The sequence below is a fragment of the Tamandua tetradactyla genome, chromosome 21, assembly GCF_023851605.1.
Source record: "Tamandua tetradactyla isolate mTamTet1 chromosome 21, mTamTet1.pri, whole genome shotgun sequence".
Taxonomy (NCBI): domain Eukaryota; kingdom Metazoa; phylum Chordata; class Mammalia; order Pilosa; family Myrmecophagidae; genus Tamandua; species Tamandua tetradactyla.
This window is the reverse complement of record NC_135347.1, coordinates 13,813,497-13,836,558: the sequence shown is the minus strand read 5'-3', so window position 1 is coordinate 13,836,558 and position 23,062 is coordinate 13,813,497. Positions and strand designations below refer to the sequence as shown.

Sequence of the window (23,062 nt, the reverse complement as noted above, 5' to 3'; positions counted from 1 at the left end):
ATCTCCATGGTAACAACTTAATCAAAAGTTCTCACCCATAATAAGTCTGTGCCCACAAGATGAGATTAAAAGGGCATGGTAACTGCCCTCTTAGCACAGTGGGCAGTGCGTCAGTCTCACAAAGGGGCATGGCTTTTCTGGGGGTCCATGACAGCTTCAAACCAGCACAACATGCAATGGTTGGATGCATGATGTTTGTTATTTTGTGAGGGGATGTAAAAGAGTTTAGGTAGAGTTGCACCATAGGGAAGAAAAATAAAGATATGTACTTGTAATTTCTATTCAGTGGTGTCCTCAATTTCTTAACAGAATTCACTGACAAAAAATATATGTGATTATTTGTATAAGCAGTCTCCTTCAGGATTAAAAATAAATCAAAACAGTCATTGTCACTGATTTTTTTTTTTTGCATGGGTAGGCACTGGGGATTGAACCCAGGTCTCCAGCATCACAGGCAAGAACTCTGCCTGCTGAGCCACCATGGCCTGCCTGGTCACTGATTTTTATAATGAAACAAATTAGGACAAAAGATGTTATGTTATAGTATTTGCAAACAACAGACTAAAAATGATACGAAATTGCTCAGTTTTGTTCTATATGTCAGATATGCCAGAGTTAGTCCCCTCTAGAGGTAATTTTTCTATTGTGTTTCACTTATTAAGGTAGAAAGTAAGATCGTGAAGAGTTTGGACCAAACCCTGTACTACTCCTGTTTCTTCAGATTAATGTGAATATTCTCTTTTAGAGTCTATGGTCAATTAAAAATTTTTTTTTTAATTTAAGGTTCTTAAAATAAAAGGTTCTTAGAGCATAGTCTACACAGGGTTTTCAGATCAGTTCTCCAGTAACACTGGAAAACTATGTTTTCAAATCCATAGGATGTGGTTTGTATTCAGAGTGTTTATTTACAAGGAAATCATCTTGTTCATTGATGTTTAGGCTTCAATTTAATCATATGTTCATGAAAATGGAGTTTGTTTGGGGGCACAACTTGCGTTTGCTGGCTATAGAGTAAAAAGGGAATGTGTCACCAAGGGAAAAGACTGGAACTAATATGTGCTTATTGCAACTAAAGGATCTCTAGCCAGAGATGGAGCTAATATTCACATAGGTATATGGTTGCCCCTTCTCCTCAGATTTATTTATCTACAGACCTAAATGTAGACTGAAAAAGAACAAAACAAGGAAGCATGTTCAGATTTGGATTCTGATGCATACAAGCAGGGCTGAGGGGCTGTAGGCTTGAAAGACAGCAGGCAGTTCCACAAGGCCACTGAAAGGAGTTTTTAAGGAGCCTAGAAGATTTAGCAACAAGGTGTGAGTGTCAGAGATAAGTGGTTTCAAATAATACCTAACCCAACCACCTGGGTAGGGCATATCTATACCCAGGAGAGAAAAAAGCCATGCTCTAGCGCTGATCAAGCATTCTTCCTGAGCTCTGCAATGCTCAAAAAATGGACACAGCCCTCTGTATAAATGGGGCTGGCTTGAAGTTAGCACATTAAGGTGTTAAAGTTAATGGGATTCACTCTTATATATAGGAAAGCTGAGAGATATTCAGACTTCATGTAAAAGAGTTTTGCTCAATAGAAGAATAATCTTTTTAATACATAGAAGGCCACTATGCTGGTTTGAAAATATTATGTACCCCAGAAAAGCCATTTTTTTAATCCTGATTCCACCTTCTGGAGACAGCCATTTCTTTTCATCCTAATTCAAAACTGTAGGGTAGAAATTTTGATTAGATTATCTCCATGAAGATTTAGTGTATCCAGTTGCAGGTGTGACCTTTTGACTAGATGGAGATGTGACTCCACCCCATTCCAGGTAGGTCTTGAGTTTACTGGAATCCTTTAGAAGAGGGAATATTTTTGAGATAGCCAGAAATGACAGAGCTTGCAGAAACTTCAGAGCAGAGCTGACACAGATGCCAACACTTGGAGAGCAGAGGCATGGATGTTTGGAGATGCTTAGAGCCCAACAGATGTCACCGTGGATGTTAAGCAAGCCAGAACCTGGAGAGAGCCGGCGGCGGGGGAGGGCAAAGAATGAAAGCCAGCCCCAGAGAAGCAAAGTGAGGAACCCCCACAGGAACAGAGGTGAAAGCAATGGAGCCCAGGAGCAAGGGACCAGCTTGCTTTCTCAGCCGACAGAAGTGTTCCAGATGCACTGGCCTTTCTTGAATTAAGGTATCTTTTCCTAGATGCCTTAGTTTGGACATTTGCATAGACTTAGAACTGTAAACTTGTAATTTATTAAATTGCCCATTTTAAAAGCCCTTCCAGTGCTGGTATATCCATTCAGGCAACTTCCAAACTAATATAGTCACATTACCATAACTTTTTTTATCTTGCAACGTAGTAAATGCCCTAGAACTGGAAGTGTTTAAGCAGAGACTTGAAAAATCTGCATAGGAAACTTGACCTAGTCAGCTTCTAAGGTCCCTTCAAGTGTCCTTAGCTTCTATTAAAATATGTATCTGAATGTGCCATTTTTCTTTGCCACCTTTGTTCAGCTGGCATGTATATGCATGGGAAAGTGTTAGAAGCATGTCAAGAAACCAACTGTCCTCTCACTATCGTGCTTTTTCAATTTCCTTTTCTAACCGTGCCTCTATTTTCCAACCTCTAAATATTGGCAGTATTCCAAGGCTCAGTCTTCACTTCTCTATATATTTTTCCATGGATGAGATCACCCAGGCGTATGACTTTAAATATCATCATCTATACATTGATGGCTTCCAAATTTATATTCAGCCCATCTTTCACTGGAGTTGCAGATTGGACAACACTCAACACTTCCTCTTGGATGTCCAATAAGATCTCAAACCTTAGATATTCAAAACAGGATTCTACCCCTCACCACTACTCCTCTCCCTATTTACCCACCTTATTAAGGGTATCCCCATCACCCAGTTGCTGAGGCTCAATACCTAGAAGGTATCTATTGGGGATTGAATAATGCTGACAAAAGGCATGCTCACTTTCTAGTGCATGTCCAGTGAGTGTGAACCCATGTGTAAATAGGGTTTGAAGATGTTATTAGTTAAGTGTGCCCAAACCGGATGAGGGTGGGCCTTAATCCAGTATGGCTGAAGTTGTCATAAGCAAAGTAAATTGAATAGAGAAGAGGAAGCCACAAGGCCAGAAGCTGCCATGTGTATTATCAGAGGACAGAAAAGCCAAGGAACCCCCCAAAAATCCCCAGTCAGAAGAAACCGACCCTGGAAGGAAATAAGCCTTCTAGCCTCTGAAACTATGAGCCAATAAATTCTTGTTGTTAAGCCAACTCATTGTATGGTATTTGTTTTAGTGGCTGAGAAACTAAAATAGCATCCTTAATTTCTTCTTTTTCCTTCAACTCTACCATCCAATCTTTAGCAAGACCTATTAGTTTTATCTTAAAAATATATCCCAAATTTGTCCACGTCTCACCATCTTAACCACTACCACTCCCTGCTTCCCTCCATCTCTTCTCCACTGCACAGTGAGCGATCTTTTGGAAACATAAATCTGACCACATTACTTTGTACTCAATACCCGCTAATGGTTTCCTATTTTGCTCAGAATAAAATCAAAACTCCCTACATGGCTTCAAAGGCTCTACATGTACCTTGCTTCTGTGACCTCGTGTCCTATCTCTCTTCCATTCTGGTCTCTGATGCTCCTAATACATCCAAGGTAGTACCCACCTCATGGCCTTAACAGTTTCTGTTTCCTCTGCCAGAAATAATGTCCCTAAACCTCAGGCTGGCTTTCTGTTTCATTGTATTCATGTCTCAGTTTAAAAGTCACTTTCTTAAAGGGCCCTTCCTTAACTACCCTATTTATGCCCTTTTCTCCCCTTAACACTGCTTTGATTCTTTCAAATCACTTATAGTTGGCTTGAACCAAGTTGACCTCTGGACAGAATCCCTTCCACTTGTTTCCCAGGTCTCCACTTACTTCTTAGGATCCACCTACTGAGGAGACCTGGCTTCCAGACAAACCAAAACTTAGCACTAAAGGAAATTGCTCATACCTGTTGAGCCCTGATCGCAAGGACAGAGAATTACATGTTGTGCTGGTTTGAAAGGATGTATACCCCCTAGAAAAGCCATGTTTTAATCAAAATCCCATTTTATAAAGGTAGAATAATTCCTATTCAATACTGTATGTTTGAAACTGTAATCAGATCATCTCCCTGGATAATGTGATTTAGTCAAGAATGGTTGTTAAACTGGATTAGGTGTTGACATGTCTCCACCGATTTGGGTGGGTCTTGATTGGTTTACTGGAGTCTATAAAAGAGGAATCATTTTGGAGAAAGAGATTCAGAGAAAGCAGAGCAGAATGACATAGCCACGAGAAGCAGAGTCCACCAGCCAGGGACCTTTGGAGATGAAGAGGGAAAATGTCTCCAAAGGAGCTTCATGAAACAGGAAGCCAGGAGAAGAAGTTAGCAGATGATGCTGTGTTTGCCATGTGCCTTTCCAGATGAGAGAGAAACTCTGACTGTGTTTGCCATGTGCCTTTTCACTGGAGAGAGAAACCCTGAACTTCATTGGCCTTCTTGAACCAAGGCATCTTTCCCTGGATACCTTTGATTGGACATTTCTATAGACTTGTTTTAATTGGACATTTTCTCAGCCTTAGAACTGTATACTAGCAACTTATTAAATTCCCCCCTTTAAAAAGCCATCCAGTTTCTGGCATATTGCATTCCAGCACCTAACAAACTAGAACACATGTACAAAGTGGGTCCTGGCCTGACCTAGGTGGGCTTACTGCATAAGAGTACAGGAGTTAATGTAGAATGCGCTGTTTGGAGATGCATTGCTGGCACCACCTTGTTGGCAGACTGAACCAACAAGCCCTATAATCAGACAGTTATTTCCCTTTGTTTGGAGTAAGAGATGACAGAAGAGCTGGTAGTGGAAGTTCCTTCCACATGAGGATTGAGAAGTAGGGATCTCTCTATCAATTAAGGGTGATCAAAATATTTTTTGAGGTGGTGGGCTTAGCAACAACTAAGTTGACTAATTTATATCTCAAACCCTCCTCCAACCATGACTCAATGCTGGGAGAAATGTAGCCTCATAGATGCCATTCAGCACTTTGTTATTATATAGAACATTGCTCACACTTGACTTGTAAAGTGCCTATAGCAATCTAAAACACACTTTGCCCCACTCTCACCCCTACTTCTGCATGAACTTGGTTGCATAAGTTAATTATCTTCCTACTCCTCCTGTCTTTCATGTCTTTTACAAATTAAGTTGCCTTTCTCTTCAGTGGCTTTATTCTCCTTCTGTATCACTGAATGTCTTGCTTAAATTGTGGGTTCTTCATTTCAACTAAGGAAGCAACGTGGAAGCAACAGGCTTATTGTACAGAGTGATACATATTGAAGGTGTTAAAAAAAAACATGAAAAGAGGACTAAGTACACTTTCTTTTTCCCATGTTGCAAAACACGCCTTCTTCAGCTTCAGAAGTTGAATACTAGGTTGGTCCTGCTCAGGCCCTAATCAAATCACACATTCTTGAAAGTCTGATTACCCTGTCTTACCCTGTATTTGATCTGGGCTTCTACCATTTCTCTTGACAGCAAACCACAGGTGAAAATGTGGTGTGTTAATGAATTCTGAATACTTTCAAAGACAGAAAAAGACAACACAAACTGAAAATGGACCTTCAAAAACTGTATGGCAAGTAGTTGTTTTAAACTATATGAAGAAAACTGATAGGAACGAGAGCAGCATTACATTAAATGAATACCTCACACACCGTGTCTCGATGAGAGATGTGAGAACTAATACGACCTCTAAAGCTATTTCTAAATAGCTAGATCCTTAACACCTTGACCTTCTGAAGTCATGGCAATAAGAGCTACTTAGAGAGCATGAGAGTATTTTCTAGGATTCTTTTGCTAAACTGTCAAAAACAGATTTTTATTAAAACCAGGATTTTTGTTACTAAAAAGATTACAATTCAACTGTGTATCAGTTAGGATTCTTCAGTTGAAACCAACACCAGCTAATTAAAAATAAATAAATAAAAAAGGGCTATGACACTTTTTACAGAAAAGCTAAAGAAATAGGTTTCAATAGGGATGGGAACCAGGCTATTCTGGGAATCTAGGTAGTTGAAACCAACAGGAGTCTTCAAGACGTCATTGCTGTGTTTAATGAGTTTCAGCCATCTTTCAGTGTTTGTATTAAATTTAGATTGCCCTATCTTAATCAGTATTGGCAGGATAGTTCTAGCAAGACTGTATCCATTGGGAGAGGGGTTAGTATAATAAACAAAAACATTAGGCTATTTCTAGAAGACAAGAATGAATGATTCTAGGGTGGTGGGGGCTGGGGATAAATGTCCACTCTAGACCGCTGGGTAACTTCTGGTGAAAGTATTTTCATCTCAAATTGTGTACTCTTAGACATTAATTAATAATAAATAAAAATTTGACTAATTAAAAGTCTCTTTCTCTGTTGATTGACTTAGGAATCAGAGACAACACCTTCTGATGATACCTGTCTTGAATTTGCACTAGAGAGAATACCCCATGTTCTACTATATGTCTCCCTATTCCTCGGGCTCAAACAAATTATTTTCCTCCAGTTCTCACAGAGCACGTGCCACATGTTTATTTTGTGCTTCTGTTTATGTTTTATTACTCGGTTGTATCTAAATCCCTGCACTACTAGGAGACCATAAGCTAAATTTTCTTACATTTTTTTAATTTCACACTTTTACTATTTTGGCTTTTTCATTGTGTATATTATGTTCCACATTAACCAGAAATCATTTGCAAGGTTTATTTATTTAAGATTCGGACAGCTATTTTCAATGCTTCATATAAACAAATATCATTTGTGGTGGGTTTTTGTAATGTACCTTGTAATGTAATGTTCTTTCAATTTTACTTTTCTTTTTTAATATTCTGACAGCTAAAGGAATATTTGCTTTTCTCTTTTTGCGACAAATAAATATAATAATTTAAAAGAAAACACTTTAAAGCTTTAATTTTTAAAATTCCATCAGTACTCACAAGTGCAAATATATATACCAGTCATTGCTGCAGAGTTTTGAGGAGTGAAAGAAAGATTGGGTTATCATCAGTAGGGTAGGCTTTATTTTTTAAATATGAAGAAAGTGATAAATTGCCATGCACTTGTCTAGTTAAACTGCCAAGTACTTGTCTATATAAATTGCCAAGCACTTGTCTCCTTTCCCTCATACTCCTCATGTACTCCATCAGCAACTTTTAAGGACTACCTCTAAGCAGTTACCTATATCTTTCCACTCTGTCCATTTTCATTGCTAACGCCTTAGTCCTAGACACCATCATCTTTCAACTGACTACAGAAAAAGCCCCTTAAAAGTTTCCAAGCTTCCATTTACAACAACCTGTCCTTCACACAGCAGCCAGTTGTCTTTCAACAGCAGAAAACACATCATTTGCAGGTCAGAACCTTCCAATGGCTTTCCATCACACCCAGAATAAAGTCCAAACTCTTCTACATGGCCTAAAAGGACAGATATAATACATCTTAGTCAACTCTCTCACTCATGTGCTATGTCCTTGCCATGCCTTAAATAACCAAGCCTAGAGTCCACCGCAGGGACTTACACTTGATATTTTCTCTGCCTCAAACACTCTGTCCCCAGAATGCTGCATACCTTCTTCCTTCCCATAGCTTAGGTCTCAGTTCAAATGGCAAGCTCTTGAAGAGGTCTTCAGTGACCACACTTTCTAATCTTTCTACCACCCCTGCCCATTCTACTCACTCTCCATCCCTCTACATTTTTATTTTCTGTATAGTATGTATCACTATCTGAAATTATCTTATATATTTCTCTCTTCCTCTGTAAGACAAGCTCCATGAAAATAAGGACTTTGGTCTTAAATACAACTAATTCCAAGCCCGTGTAACACGCCTATCACATTGCATGCTCTCAATATTGTTGAATGAATTAATTTTCCTACTTCTGAATATAAAGTTATTACTACTATCTATTTATGAACCCAGTTATTATAATAAAGAAAACTGATTTGAGTGCTGACAAGGTTAAAGTAAAAGTCTGAAACCCTAGCGATACAACAGAAACAGAATTGGAAGGAGATCCCAATCATTTCAGATAGCTTTTTACATCATCCCATATTTTATAATTCCCTACAGTCTATACTTTAGAGATCTTAACAAGAATGCATATTCACCTGAGGTGATCAAAAATGAAAAAGCAGACCTTTAGCAGACAATGGAAACCACGGAAATCTCCCTTCTTAGAAATCCAAGTCTGTGTCTTGAAATTATAAAATTTGCGCAGTCTGCTTTGCAGCTGTGTCCTAACTCTGACCCTACTTTAGCCTCTGAAAACAGAGGATGACAGATGGTAAATATAGTGACAAGAATGCTGCACTTGGAAACAGAAGACAGAGCCTTGAAGTTATGAGTACTGACTTAATAGCCTTGTGACTTTAGTCAAGTTTCGGATTAACTTATTCCTCATTTGGAAAAGGAAATAATGCCACCTATTTGAAAATTATCATGGAGTCAGTGAGAAGACGGCTATGAGAGAGCCCAGCCCAATACTTGCATGAAGTGCTCAGTACATGCTTGTTTCCTTCCATCCTTCAAATTCTAGCAGTTTTTCTTTTGTTCTTCAAACACTCACAAAAGAAAAGCTTTTAAGGTTTGTTTTCTGGGTCTCACAGAATCAGATGAGTTATATCTAATTAGCCAGAGATACAGTCTTCTTTGGCTAGTAACAGTCTTAGATTTTTGAAAATACACAGACTTCTCTACATTTTATTCTCAGTGCATCACTAAAATGACAAGCTACTTTCCTCAGAAAGTATCAGGAATTCTGTTTCTTAGCAACACCCCTCCCACAAGCAATAAAGACAGAACATAATTCCCTTTGGGCAATAGGAGTCTGCTTATAAAACTGAAAATGTGGCATAAAACTAAAAATGTGGCCAATTTTCTTAGACACAGGATTAAAAAGCAGTTCTCTACATTTGAAAGACAATCAACTGAGACCCTTCAAATTACAGCTTTTGGAAAGTTTAGCACATTTCTCAGCCTGCTGCTTCAGGGTTGTTTTTTTAAAAGATATTATAGAATATTAATGTATTAGGTTCCACAGCTTTGCTCTTCCATCATGATTCAAAATTAAGAATGATGCTTTTCTGATTCTAACTTTTCCTCCAATTACCTCTGAAGTTCATCTTTCAGGAAAGTATATAACTTACTAGTTTTGAATACCAGTGCCCACTGTTATTCTAGGCTTCAGAAAATTCAGTTTACATTTTTTTTTATCAAATATAAAATTAGTTCATTGTAGATGTAAACTTTGTTTAAAGGTTAAAATCCAAATAAATCAAGTACTCAACATTCTATGATCTACATGATAATAGCTACTATTATTTATTAGAAATTATGTGCCAAGTATTCTACTTTAGTGCTTTAAATACTTATTTATCCCTCATAAAAATATTGTGAGAGGCATTATTAATTGTCATTAACCATGGAACTGAGGCTTAGGAAGGTTAAGTAACTTGCTCAAGGTCACAAGGTAAATAGACTCACACACTTAAGTAATACATTAATCCTTACTCTAATATCTTATTCATTACTTTTTCTTCTTTATTATGTTCTGCTTATTACTGCCTTTGATCTAGTTTGTTAAATTTAATTGAATGAATAAATAAAACTAGTAGTAACTTTACATTTCTAGAAATGTGGCATTCAGCAGCTGCCTAAGGAAACTTGAACACATCTAGAATCAAACTCAGTCCTTGCACACTGTAATTGCATGTTGCTAAGAATTCAATATAGCAAAAAAACTGCAATGAGCTGGGGAGTTATTTTCTGAATAGATAAGTTTCCCACTACCGGAGCCAAACTATTTTTTTTTCAGCTGTTCATTACCAGGCAAATATACCACACCTTCTCGGTGTCTGCAATTCTGTCATGTCCTGTGGGTAACTAGGCGACTAGCAAGCATAACAAATGTGGTCACAATTATTTAAAGTGTGCCCATCTGATGGATCTAATTTTTTCTTAGACATCTGACACTTGAATGGCTAGAATTTTCCATGCCTAAAAACAGTCTTGCCTTTATAATAAGTTACTCCTTAACTTTACAACAAGTACTCCAGCAAGTATACTATCCATTATGTGTTAGCACAATCCAACAAAGTATATTACCACTTAGCTATAAAATGCCTTGGGAGGTGCCTCTTTTTATAAATAAATAAATACAAACACACATATATATTTTAATGTATATATTAAATGGAGTATCTTAAGGCCAATGTATAATATATATTAAGTGGAGCACTTATGAATGAAAGGATTTATTAAATACACATTTCTTTTCTTAGCTACCTTGATACATTTACCAACTGATGCAGGCATATTATATTCTCTAAAAGAGCTATGGAACACTAAATTCTTCACATAAGAGAATAGGAATAAAATTAAAAGTTGTTCCCCCAAAATAACTCATGAGTGAATTTTTCTAGTAAAGTAAAGGAAGCACAGCATACCAATTCTTCTTCCTCTTTACCCTAGTCATTGGAGGAAGGTTTATGTGAGCTACTCCTGCAAGCTGTAGCTATGAAATGAAGACTGCTCAGTGACTCCCAAATCTTAGCCTCATTACATGTTGCTCTAAGCAATTTTGTTTCCTTTTGTGGCAGAAGACAATGTTCAGTCTAGAATGAATTCTATGGGTGTAACCTATGCCATGTATGAAATTACATCATATTATATTTCCTTAGTTTTCTGACCCATAAACAAAGTATAGCTGAATTCTAGGGAGAATGTCAATATAAGAATGATCTTGAATCAACTCTATTTTATATAACAGCAAATCCCTTAATAATTCTGGTACTTGTGGCTCAGGACTGTTTAATATTAGAATAGATGACTGGCTTAGTGCAGACTACCCTCACATTCCAAACATATGGACACACCAGACATATATGTATTACATATATTTTTATATAAATATATGTGTATTTTTTATACAGAGCTGGGTTTGGAAGAAAGCCACATTCTCAAGTTTCAGAAATGAAGATAGGAATTCAAAGACAAAGCAATAAGGGCACAGGCTAGCAAACATCATTGGGATTAGGGATGTCTAATGGCTACAGCCCATCTCCTTGAGTCCCAGTGACACAGGAAACTGGAACTGAATTCCACACATAATGCCAGGAACCCTGGAATGTCTACCCCTTGAGTAAAGTAGGCTAAGAAAATCTTAGCCTTCTAGTCCAGGGAAGCAGCAAGCAGCCTTTGTGATCTGCCCATTACTCTAGGTTGGGTTTTAAAAAAAAAGGGTTCCATGAGAAATGTAAACTTTAAGCCTACACTTCAAGCATGGAATTCAAATGAATTCTACCCACTTCATATAGGATGCCCAAGCTGAAAATTCAATATAAAAACTAGCCCTGGAACTCATCTAGGGATGATCCCAAAATCCAGTACATGCAGTTCTTCCACTTCAAGAAATACCACCCGCTAAGGATAACTACAAAAATAAAATTACATGTAGGTTTGTCCAGAGTGATGCCCCAATAAATCCCAGAGTGATTGAACAGTGAATAAAAAAGTATTTGCAAAGTCCCCTTGGGGGAATGGTGAGAAAGGAAGAAAATTCAACTTTCCCATTTGGAGAAAGCCTAATATTCTCACAATCAGTGAGGACAAAAAAATCAATAAGCCAGACCCTCAATCTTGGGGTTTGTTCATATGAAACTTATCCCCACAAAAGATAGGCTATGCCTACTAAAAATTAGGCCTAAGAGTCACCCCCAGAAAACCTCTTTTGTTACTCAGATGTGGCCTATCTCTCAGCCAACACGGCAAGCAAACTCACTGCCCTCCCTCTTTCTAAGTGGCACACGATTCCAAGGGGTGTAAACCTCCCTGGCAACGCGGGACAGAAATCCTACAATGAGCTGGGATTCAGCATCAAGGGATTGAGAAAAACTTCTCATCCCAAAGGGGGAAGAGAGAAATGAGACAAAATAAAATGGCAGAGGCTGAGATTTCAAATAGAGTTGAGAGGTTATCCTGCAGGTTATTCTTACATATTATATAGATAGCCCCTTTATAGTTTAAGGTGTATTAGAGAGGCTGGAGGAAAGTGCCTCAAACTGTAGAGTTGTGTTCCAGTAGCCATGTTTCTTTAAGATGATTGTATAATGATACAGCTTTTGCAAAGTGACTGTGTGATTGTGAAAACCTTGTTCTGATGCTCCTTTTATCTATGGTATGGATAAATGAGTAAAAAATATGGATTAAAAATAAATAAATAATAGGGGGAACAAATGTTAAAATAAATTGGGTAGAGGGAAATACTAGTGGTCAATGAGCAGGAGGGGTAAAGGGTATGGTATGTATGAGGGTTTTTTTTTCATTTCTTTTTCTGGAGTGATGTAAATGTTCTGAGAAATGATCATGGTGATGAATATACAACTATGTGATGATAAAAAAAAAAAACCCACCCTTATTCAGTTGGCCACACCTGAATAAGATCTTCAAAGATCCTTTTCACAAATGACTTGTTTTAACATAATAAGATAATGCTTTTTATAAATAGGTTCATAGAAGGAAACAGTGCTAATATGAAATATTATTTCACTTTGAATGAGCTATTTTTTAAATATCTTAGGACATCTCTTGTGGTCATTAATCCCAGCCACAATAACACTTGTGAACAAAGGATAAGCACTCCCTAAAATGTCTCATATGCTGGCATAATTTTGCAGTTGAACTTGATGGCATGGCCTCCTAGTTGGTGATAAATCAGGTTCCTTTGTCTACTTTCCTAAACATTTATGCTTGTTAAATAATTATCCAAAGATTATTTGTGTTTTCAACTATAAATTATGAAATGTGATTGAACTGATTTTGAATTTTGAATGAATAACTATGTGATCATACCAAGAGCCGTTGATTGTACAATTAGGATGGATTGTATGGTGTGTGAATAAAACCAGTGAAAATGAAAAAAATAAAATAAAATTACAAACTACACGTGAAAATAATCCATCATGAAGTGAGCAGCACTACAAACAGGAAGATTAGTACCCCAAGAACTTGAACAATATAACACACTAAAAGAAATTACAGTAATTTGAAGCTGTATGTATATCAAAATGATATGTTCTTAAATCTAATCCACTCTTGTGGGTGTAAACCCATTGTAAGTAGAATCTTTTGATGAGGCTACTTCAGCTAAGAGGTGACCCACATCATTTAGGATGGGACTTAAAATTACTACTGGAGTCATTTATAAACAAAGTGAATACAGAGAAAAAGATAGAAAGCCACAGAAACAAGAAGCTGAAATCAACAAAACCTAGAAGAGTAAGAAGAGACCAGCAGACACCTCCATGTGCCTTGACATGTGGCAGAGGAGTCAAGGATCACCAGCAGCCAGTCTTCAGGAAGAAAGCATTACCTTGATTTGGAATTTTCATGACCTCAAACTTTAAGCTATAAATTGTTTAAACTAATACATTTCATAGTATCTGCTTTAAACAGCCTAGGAAACTAAAAAAGAGCATACAGTAAAAATGTTTAAAATGATAGAACAAGCAAACTTGGAAAAAAAAAAAAACAAATAGAACTTCTAGAAATAAAAAATGGTCCCTGGAATTTAAAAAATAATAAACAGATAAGAGATAACAGAATTAGTAAATGGAAGAAAGATTTAAGAAAATCAGAGACATGGAAATGGAAAATAGGAGAAAAGCTAAGAAACAAAGACTAATTTGGAAAAGTCTAACAATATGCCTAATATGAATTCCAGAAAAAAAGAATAAGGAGAATGTGGAAGAGTCAACAAAGATTATAATCTTCCAGAACTAACAAAAGACAGAGTCTCATAGTAAAAAAGCAGAATAAATAGATAAATCCAAGTCTAGCAACATCACAAAGAAACGGGAAAATACCAAAGGCAGAAAAATCTCAAAGGAAATAAGAGAATAATTTCCCACAACTGAACAAAGAATGACAGAACTTCTCAGTAGCATTAGAGGCAAAAAGATTAGGGATATTATCTTCAAAATGCTGAGGGAAAAGCTGCTGGAGTGACACAAACATATTTTAACACACACAATACCTTGTCCCACCCTCCATTAAAGAAAAAGAATAAGGAGAAAGATTTCCTAAAAAGGAAGGAATGGGATGCAAATAATGAACACTGCTATCAACAAAACTTATAAACATATTTGAGCACAAACTAAAACAAATGAAAAAAGTGATTAGTATGGATGGAAGGAGGGTTAAAACCAAGGTGAAACAAACACTTGTAGATTTATAACTTGAAAGATGGAAGAAAGATGATTGGAGTAAAAACACTGTATGATCCTCATACTATGGATAGCTGCTAAACTAGTATGCATGTTGTATTAGTTTCTTTTTTTTTCTTTTCCTTTTTTACAAGTTTATTCACTAATGTTAGTTCATATCAGGAGACCATACAGTATTTGTCCTTTAGTTTTTGGCTAGTCTCACTTAGCATAATGTTCTCAAGTTCCATCCATGTTGTTACATACTTCACAAGTTTATTCTGTCTTAAAGCTGCATAACATTCCATCGTATGTATATACCACAGTTTGTTTAGCCACTCTTCTGTTGATGGACATTTTGGCTGTTTCCATCTCCTTGCAATTGTAAATAATGCTGCTATAAACATTGGTATGCAAATGACCGTTTGTGTCTTTAGTTTCTTAGTGCTGTGGTAACAAATTGCTACAAACTTGGCAGCTTAAAACAACAGAAATTTATTCTCCCACAGTTGTGGAAGCCAGAAAAATCAAGGTGTCAGCAAGGTTGGTCCTTCTGGACGCTTTGAGGGAGAATCTCTCCTAGCTTCTGTTGGCTGCTGGCAATCCTTGACACGTGGCTGGATAATTTCAGTCTCTGCCACTATCTTCCTGTGGTCTTCCTTTCTGTGTATCTCAGTCTTCACACGGTCGTCTCCTCTGTATCTGTCTCCACCTTTTCTGACTCTTAAAAGGACACTCATCATTGGACTTAGGGTTCACCATAGTCCAGGATGATATCATCTCAAGATAGTTACACTAATTTCATCTTCAAATATCTTTACTCCATTCCAGTCTTGGTGATGCCTTGGCAGGACAGTGGGGAAGAGTTGGCTAAGCGGACATAAGTGGAGTTAGAAATCAAGGAAGAAATTCCTGTGCATGAAAAATTCATTTTGTCTTATGGAGTCGAAACCCAGATTCTAAAATGTGGCCCCTAGACTGATATTTAGTGATCAAAGTGCCTATAAACCTAAGCTCCTTATTTTCATTATTCTGGGAATCCAGGTTTTACTGCCTTCTATATGCCATCTGCAAGGGCTTTGTAGTCTTTGATAAAGACACTTCCCAGTATGGATTATCAGTCATGCTGGGCATGCCTCTGTCCCAAAGACAAGAAGCTTTTTACAACCACGGATAATACAAATGCTCAGGAAATTTAAGACATCTATGGACTCTGTGGTCAAGTAGAACACAAACTAGCTGAAGGAAATGAAACGTGTTGATTAGCCATTCAGTGGGCTGCTATATTTCTCTTCAGATACTGAAGCATGCCCCTGAGCGTCCAGTCATTCGCACCTTGCTACTCTTTTCAAAGATTGAGTGAATATCAGACACCGAAAGGCAGGATCACTACCCCTTTACTCTGCTGGCTTCAATACGCTAGTGAAACTATGCGAGAAAATCAAATCCTTACTAATCAGCATGGGCCTTTATATGATGAACATGTCGAATGAGTTTTCAGTCAATAAGGTACTGGAGCCATTCTGCCTCGCCAACGCTGTCTACCTCGGGACCCAAGAAATGATGGAGATGGAGACAATGAAACCATCAAGGAACATTTACTAAGCTTACATTTTACTATGACACTATTGATAGTTGGTGTCCAAAAAGTACTACGAAGACATGAAGAAAAATTTTCCAGAAAGCGATATTTGACTCTTTTGAGAAAAAATACCTGTTTTATCATCTCCCCTAGCCAGGAAATAGCTGAAATTGTAGCTGACTGGCTAAAGGATGACCTATCCAAAATATAAATAATGAGACAAAAGAAAGCAAGCACCTACAACCAATATGTAGGGGCAGTTGGTTACTAGATTTAGTGGATAGGTGTTTAATTTTGATGATTGACATTAGAAAAGAAAAACGTGAGAACCTCTTGGCTTGAAAAATACCAGCTCCTACTGCTACAGCCTGAAGTAAACAAGGTGATGAATCATTCCCTAAGTTTAACAAGATATTTCCCAAGCCTCAGGGACCCAACAGCGATCACTTCTAAATATGGTCCCTTTTGTTTGCAGGAGGTGCTCAGTGGCACTAGGTGGTTTGTTTTGGTGGGAGGATCCTTGCAGACAAAGTTCAAATCCCGTTGATTTTGAGTTACATTGTAGAATAGTCTTCTAGAGCAGAAATTATGAAATACCTACTAGAAAATATAAAGGAGATCGTGACTATTCAGTGTATTAGATATGTGAAGTGCATGAGATCATCAGAACGCACTTGTGGTCCAAGGGTGGGGAGTGATGGGCAATGGATTCTGGCCATAAGAACAAGAAGCTGAAGATCATCAGCTCAGGCTAACTGATCTTGAGGTCAGCCAAACTAGACTGGGCCTCAGGTGGCTTGGGTCCTTTTCAGTTTTTGGTGTCCTGGAGTAGCAAAGAGAAATACCTGAAATTGCTGAACTGTAATCTCCCCTTGTTTCTTGAAGATGATTGACTAACTATAGAGCTTTTAAGGTATGACCATAAAAACTTCTGTGACTGATACTCCCTTTATCCAATGTATAAACAGATAAGTAAGGAAAAAAAAAAAGACAGAAAAATAAATAATTGGGGGTATGGGATATTTTGGGCGTTCTTTTTACTTTTATTTTTATTTTAGAGTAATGAAAATGTTCAAAAATCAACTGAGATGATGAATGCATAGCTATATGATGATACTGGGAACCCACTGATTGTACAGTTTGGATGATTATATGGTTTGTGAATATATATCTCAATAAAAGTGCATTCAAAAAAAAAAAGACCCTTACTTCAAGTAAGGTCAATATTCTGAGTTCCAAGTAAATACATCTTTTGGAGGTCACAACTCAACCTACTACATATGTTAAAAATGCAAATTTAGCCACTAAAAAGTTTTTTTTTTAATGGAATGTATAGCTTCTAAACAAATAGTAGGAAAGGAGGGATGAAGAAATACAGAAAATCTTCAGAGTAAAAAAGGAGAAATAAAAGCAAAGTAAAAGCATGGCAAAAGAAGATGGTAGAAGTCCAAATAAATTAGATAGTACTACATATAAACAAGCTGAATGCAATTTTTAAAAGACAAATTCAGATTAGATTAAAAATAAAACAAAATACACTCTAAATATTCACAGTTTTGGGTCTCATAATTTTTAATACCTTCTTTAGTGCCTTAGCCTAACAAGACAGAAGTGCATTCTGACCGGAAGAACACTCACCTAAATAACAATAAGAACAAAATAAAAACAGAGCCTACAGAAATAGAAGAAAGGAAAAAATTCGCATTCTAACAAAATTTTACCTGATTCTGAAGGCAGTGTAAGTTAATTTTTCCAGGTCAGTTTCATGATTTTTTATTTGTTTTAAGGAAGTACTTATAGATGCTAAAAAGAATAACAAAAGGTTAAAGCTGTGAGATACAGTTTTGATCCCTCAACTCATTTTTATTCTTCTAGCAATTCCAGGTCTTAGTAAACAAACAAAAATCATTGTAATTATCGACTACAAGAAAATAGATCTTATTACCAAACCTGGTAGACTATAACTGATTTTCAATCGTAGTAAGCACGGATTGTGAAAGCACAACATGGGCCAATTGAATGAGTTCAGAATACAAAATGTTACTTACAAACAAGTATATACACATTCAAAAGGTATCACCTATGTTTACCTAAGAAAAAGCACAGGTTTCCAAATAAAATACAAGTACAAATTTTTCAATACAATAATTTTTTTTAAAAAGAAAATCCAGTCAATGGGCTATTTCCTTTTCCTCAAAATTTCATTTTGATAAAATAATACAATAACCAGGCAGTCCTAATAGTGTGAACAATGGTTTAAAAAAAAAAAAAGTGGAAAATGTAATAAAGTTTTCATATAAGACCTATCTCAATTCTTACTGAATCTAGGTCAGAAAATTCTGCCCTTCAGAACACTCTCTCTTAATGGCATGACTGTATTAATCTTTATATCTCTGACTCATTGCATAGTGCTTGACAGTCAATAAATTTGCCGAATGTATGGATTTACATGATAAATTATCCCAAAGCTTCTATTCCTCAGGCCACAAAGACTCTTTTCTCTATACTTTCACCACATTGGCAGGCTAGTTCAGTCTGACCCAATATTTCTTTCATATCATGTTACACACAAATAGTTGTCAGGGCCTAGAGGTCAATGTACTCAAAACAGAGCACTATGAGGTATTGTAAGGATTATTAACAATTTTAACTCTTACTTGTACTTTTAGTACAAGTAAGTTTGTTTCATTATTTAAACATGACAAATAATTTCCTTTTAGTAAACATATTTTTAAAAGGTAATTAAAACTCTTCTCTAATCTGCCCCCCCCCCCCCCCTACTTCTAGCAATCCTTAAACACTGCTTCATTTTTAAGGCCTTATAAAAAATGGCAGGATAAATTTTACCAGATGAAAACATTTGATTCTATTTCAGCAATCACAACTCCTAGATTAAAAAAAAAAAAAAGCTGAAAAATCAGCAAAAGTAGTGAAAAGATACTAGTTAGATTTATTAAACAATCTGTTGAGACAGGAAGAAAACAACTTCAAGTGATAACTTAAATGCATCTATTTCTTTGCATCCAAAGAATGAAAAAAAACTTTTTTCCTTGTTTTTGATGAAGGCTTCTATCACACAAAAGCCAAATTCTCTAATGCCTATTAAAAAAATGTTGTTAACAGAATTTTGGGGTGCAAGGGTAATTCATTGGTTAGAATGCCTATCTTCCATGTGGGAGACCTGGGTTCGATTCGCAGACCATGCATCCATTAAAAAAAAAGTTTTCGTGGAGGAGAGGAGCTGCCTTAGGTAAGTTTAGAAAATGGTGCTTTAACTGTTTACTATAAGGTTAAGACAAAAATCAATGTACATAAGCACAGTACTCTAGTTAAATATTTCACACAGGTCCTGCATACCCAATTTTGAAACTGCCAAGTGTTTTAGGGTTGAACACATATAAGTAAACAAATTATAGATCATAGGAGTTAGGTTTCTCACTGAGAGAGCAAGAAGTTGCAAATAAACAAAAGGAGAAAACTAGAATGAACCTTGTAGTACTGGATTAGAGTTTCAGTATGAACTCAGATGGAAAGAGACAAAAGTAATTAATAGATTTATGTGCATACATAGCCCGATATACATTTATTTGATTTTTTAGCCCTGTTCACTGAGAAAGTCAAGAAGTGACACCCAATAGCAATAAACATAACTGGTACTCAAAATCTGGATTCTAAATATCATTCTCAATAAAAGAAACAGGGCTTTTTTGAGAAATGGCTGAACTTAGTCCACTGGGCCAGAGAAAACACAAGATGAGCTGGAGTATCTTGCAATGACAAAAAGGAATTGTTAAGGTTAAAAAAAACAGGGCAGGACAGGCCACAGTGGCTCAGCAGGCAGGGTTCTCACCTGCCATGCTGGAGACCTGGGTTCGATTTCTGGTGCCTGCCCGGGCCAAAAAAAAAAAAAAATAGAGCATGTCAAAAGGACACACCTCTCAATGGTCAAAGCTGAACAATCTGAACAGCAAAATAATAAAAGTATCGGATTATAATGCAAAAAAAAAAATACATATCCATCAGTCTATACAGGCACTTAATTCCTTTCCCCTAGGACATTTGCTGGAATTAGAGATTTACTTCCATAGAACAGAATAAGGAACTGGAAAAATATTTTATTTTAAATAACTTTATAGTGAAGAAATCTGGCAGATACCATCTAAACAAAAGTGATCAAGCATTATCAGTGATGTCATGTTGATATCAGATACCCCTTGATATGATGTAATGAGAATACCTCACCTTTGCGGTATTCTTCCCCCCAAATCACAATTTCAGTATAATTATTAGAAAATAGATAAACGCAAACTGGGGGCCTTCTACCCAACACCATTCTACAATGTCAGAAGTGCTAAAGTCTAGAAATAATAAAAAAAGACTATAAAACTGTTACAGTCTACCAAGACATGATGACTAAATGCAATCTGATATCTTAGATTGGGTTCTGGCACAGAAAAGAAACATCAATGCAAACATAAGTGAAATCCAAATAAATTCTATAGTTTAGTTCATTGTACTGTATCAATATCAATTTCTTAAATTTGATAAATGTACCATTGTGATCTAAGATTGGCATTAGGGAAAGCTGGAAGGATACACAGAAACCATTCTGTATTATCTTTGCAACTTTCCTGTAAATCTAAAATTACTCCAAAATGAAGGTTATATATTTTTAAGTTTTGCATCATTCAAAAAAGTCAAAATATCCTACTACTCTTCCTAATTGGTAAAATGCATCTGTGAAATAATTTTCATAATTCAAATAAAGACTTGTTCAAAGTGAATGACACTGCGAGACAACTAAATACTATGAAATAGCTTACTTTTAAGCTTAAGATTTTTAAGACAGGTTTAAATGTACTTTACAAGCTCTATGGGTACCTAAAAGTTTCCACATTCTCTTTAAAAGTTACATTTAGATAGAAGGAAGATATCCTAACATAAGCCACTGTGAAGAGATATTTAAAAAAAAAAAAAAGCTATTACCAACTAGCAAAAATGTGGACTTATTTGGCTATTTGTTCTTCTGTGTGTGAATGATTACCTCACAAAGGCATGGGGAATAGCCATCAATTTTTCTTTAACATTCCATTTTAAACTGGTCCCATCATTTAAATTCCTTCTTGACCTAATTCTAGTTTCAGAATTTACCAAAGTTTGATACCACCAACCATCACTTTAAGAAATTCTATTCTTCTTGAAAGAACTTAAGATTTTAAATGGAAAATAAAAATATACCACGGTAATACTAACAGTGAATACCTGGGAGGTGTGAGATTAGTGGTTGCTTTCTTTTAAGATTCAAGATGCCTACTAAGTTTTAGAACAATTATATATTATCACAAATATAACAGCTTTATAATTTACAAAGATATTTAACTCTAAGAATGAAAGGATTTAAAAAATAAGTATCAATACTAGGATCAATATGGTTAGTACTGATTATCTATTATGTAAATAAGGAAATAATCCTGCCATTAAGTTATATTTGACATTTGGGAAAAGGGTAAAAGCAAATAAATAAACAAAAATAAATATACATGGCTCAAATATATCTGAAATAAATCAAGTAGATCTCAACTTTATGCAAGAGACTAATTACAGGGAAATTTTGTAAATAATTTTTCTATAATAGATGCAATAATATCTTTCCTTTTTTTTTCTGGAATAACAATTTCAAATACTTTAAACCATTCTATCCCTTTATTTACACCAAAATATACATTGGTTAATAGACATCCTAATTATACTACTGAAATTAGTACTTATCAAATCCTTTCTTAATATGAAAGCATATGACTTAAATGTATTCCTTTTAAGTTTAAATTTTCAATTTTTTAAGGCAGGGAAGTATAGTATTTCAATTTTAAAAGTATTAGGAAAATCAACTAAACTGAGGTAATTACACATAAAGTTGTTAATTTGAAGAAAGAAAATCTTATTTAAAAGTCTTTACAATAAACAAAATGTAAGGTAACATGGCACCCAGGAACAAATTATTTCACATAACTCCAATTTCTCTTTTAAGATCATTCCATCCAATAGCAGAGATGGAAAAGACGAAATAAAGTATTCTAGAGAAAGAGAGTATTTTGAGGACATACTAAGATTTTTTCTTGTTCACACTGTTAAAAATATAATATTCATTTCCTTACAAATTGGTAAGGTTTCCTTTTAAATATTGGTGGTGGTAGTGGTAGTTAGTGGGGACAGCTGTGGAACCAAGAGTGAAGAACATCAGAGTCTAAAAGTGCCCTGTCAAAATATGGCAAAGGCTGTACTTGCTACGGATAAGGTATAATAATAATAATTCAAAAGGGATAATGTTTTAGTTTAGTTTCTTTGGTCTTAACTGGAAAACGTTTAGTATATCTAAATCATCTCTGTTTTCTACAAGAAATATTAACAAATACTATGTCTAAGTTCTAATTGGCCAAAATTACAAGTAGGACTTTTTGAAACCTGAGTCCAGTAATCCACTACCATGCATTAAGATTATGCCAGTCAAGTATAAAGAGTTAATAAGAATACACTTATATTGGTGCAAATTTAATTTTATTAAACCTTACAATGAATGTTGTGGCATATCATGTTCCATTGTGTGACAATTCATTGGCTGGCACCTGAATACAGTACTGCTTTTGAAAAATACACAATGGGAGCTGACAAAAGGAGAGAAATTAGTTGACGGAAAAGGAAAAAGATGATAATCAATTAATTTTAGTTTCCTTAGTATCTATATCTAAAATGGTTCAAATGCCAAGCAATAATGCCATTGTTACAGTGTAAAAGTATATGGTTATCTCATCTAGACCCCACAACGCTGAGAAAATCAATTACAAGGATTATAACTACAAATTTAGTCTAAAGTTTCTGTTGGGCAATATGATTTTAAAGAGCTACTGCTTCAAATAAAGTAATCTAAATAATTTTCCCAAGTCACAGTAATGGGGTCTCTAAAATATTACACATTAAGGTAGTAACTTTACAAGTGAGCCGCTGCTTAACTTTAAAATAATAATCTTTTGCTGATTTGGGGTTATGCCCGTTAGATTTATGGATAAAAAAATGACTACTTTTCAATCTATAATCCATTTATCTTTATAAAATAGACTGACATCCAAATCTGGTTAAAATGACCATTTACCAAAATGATTAACAGGGAAACATCTAAAACTCAGTAGGAC

At 35.8% G+C, this 23,062-nt stretch overlaps 1 pseudogene; it reads left to right on the top strand.

The window, feature by feature from the left end:
- Positions 1 to 3,545: 3,545 nt before the first annotated feature.
- LOC143665155 (lipid droplet-associated hydrolase pseudogene) lies at positions 3,546 to 16,086 on the top strand (annotated as a pseudogene).
- Positions 16,087 to 23,062: the final 6,976 nt, after the last annotated feature.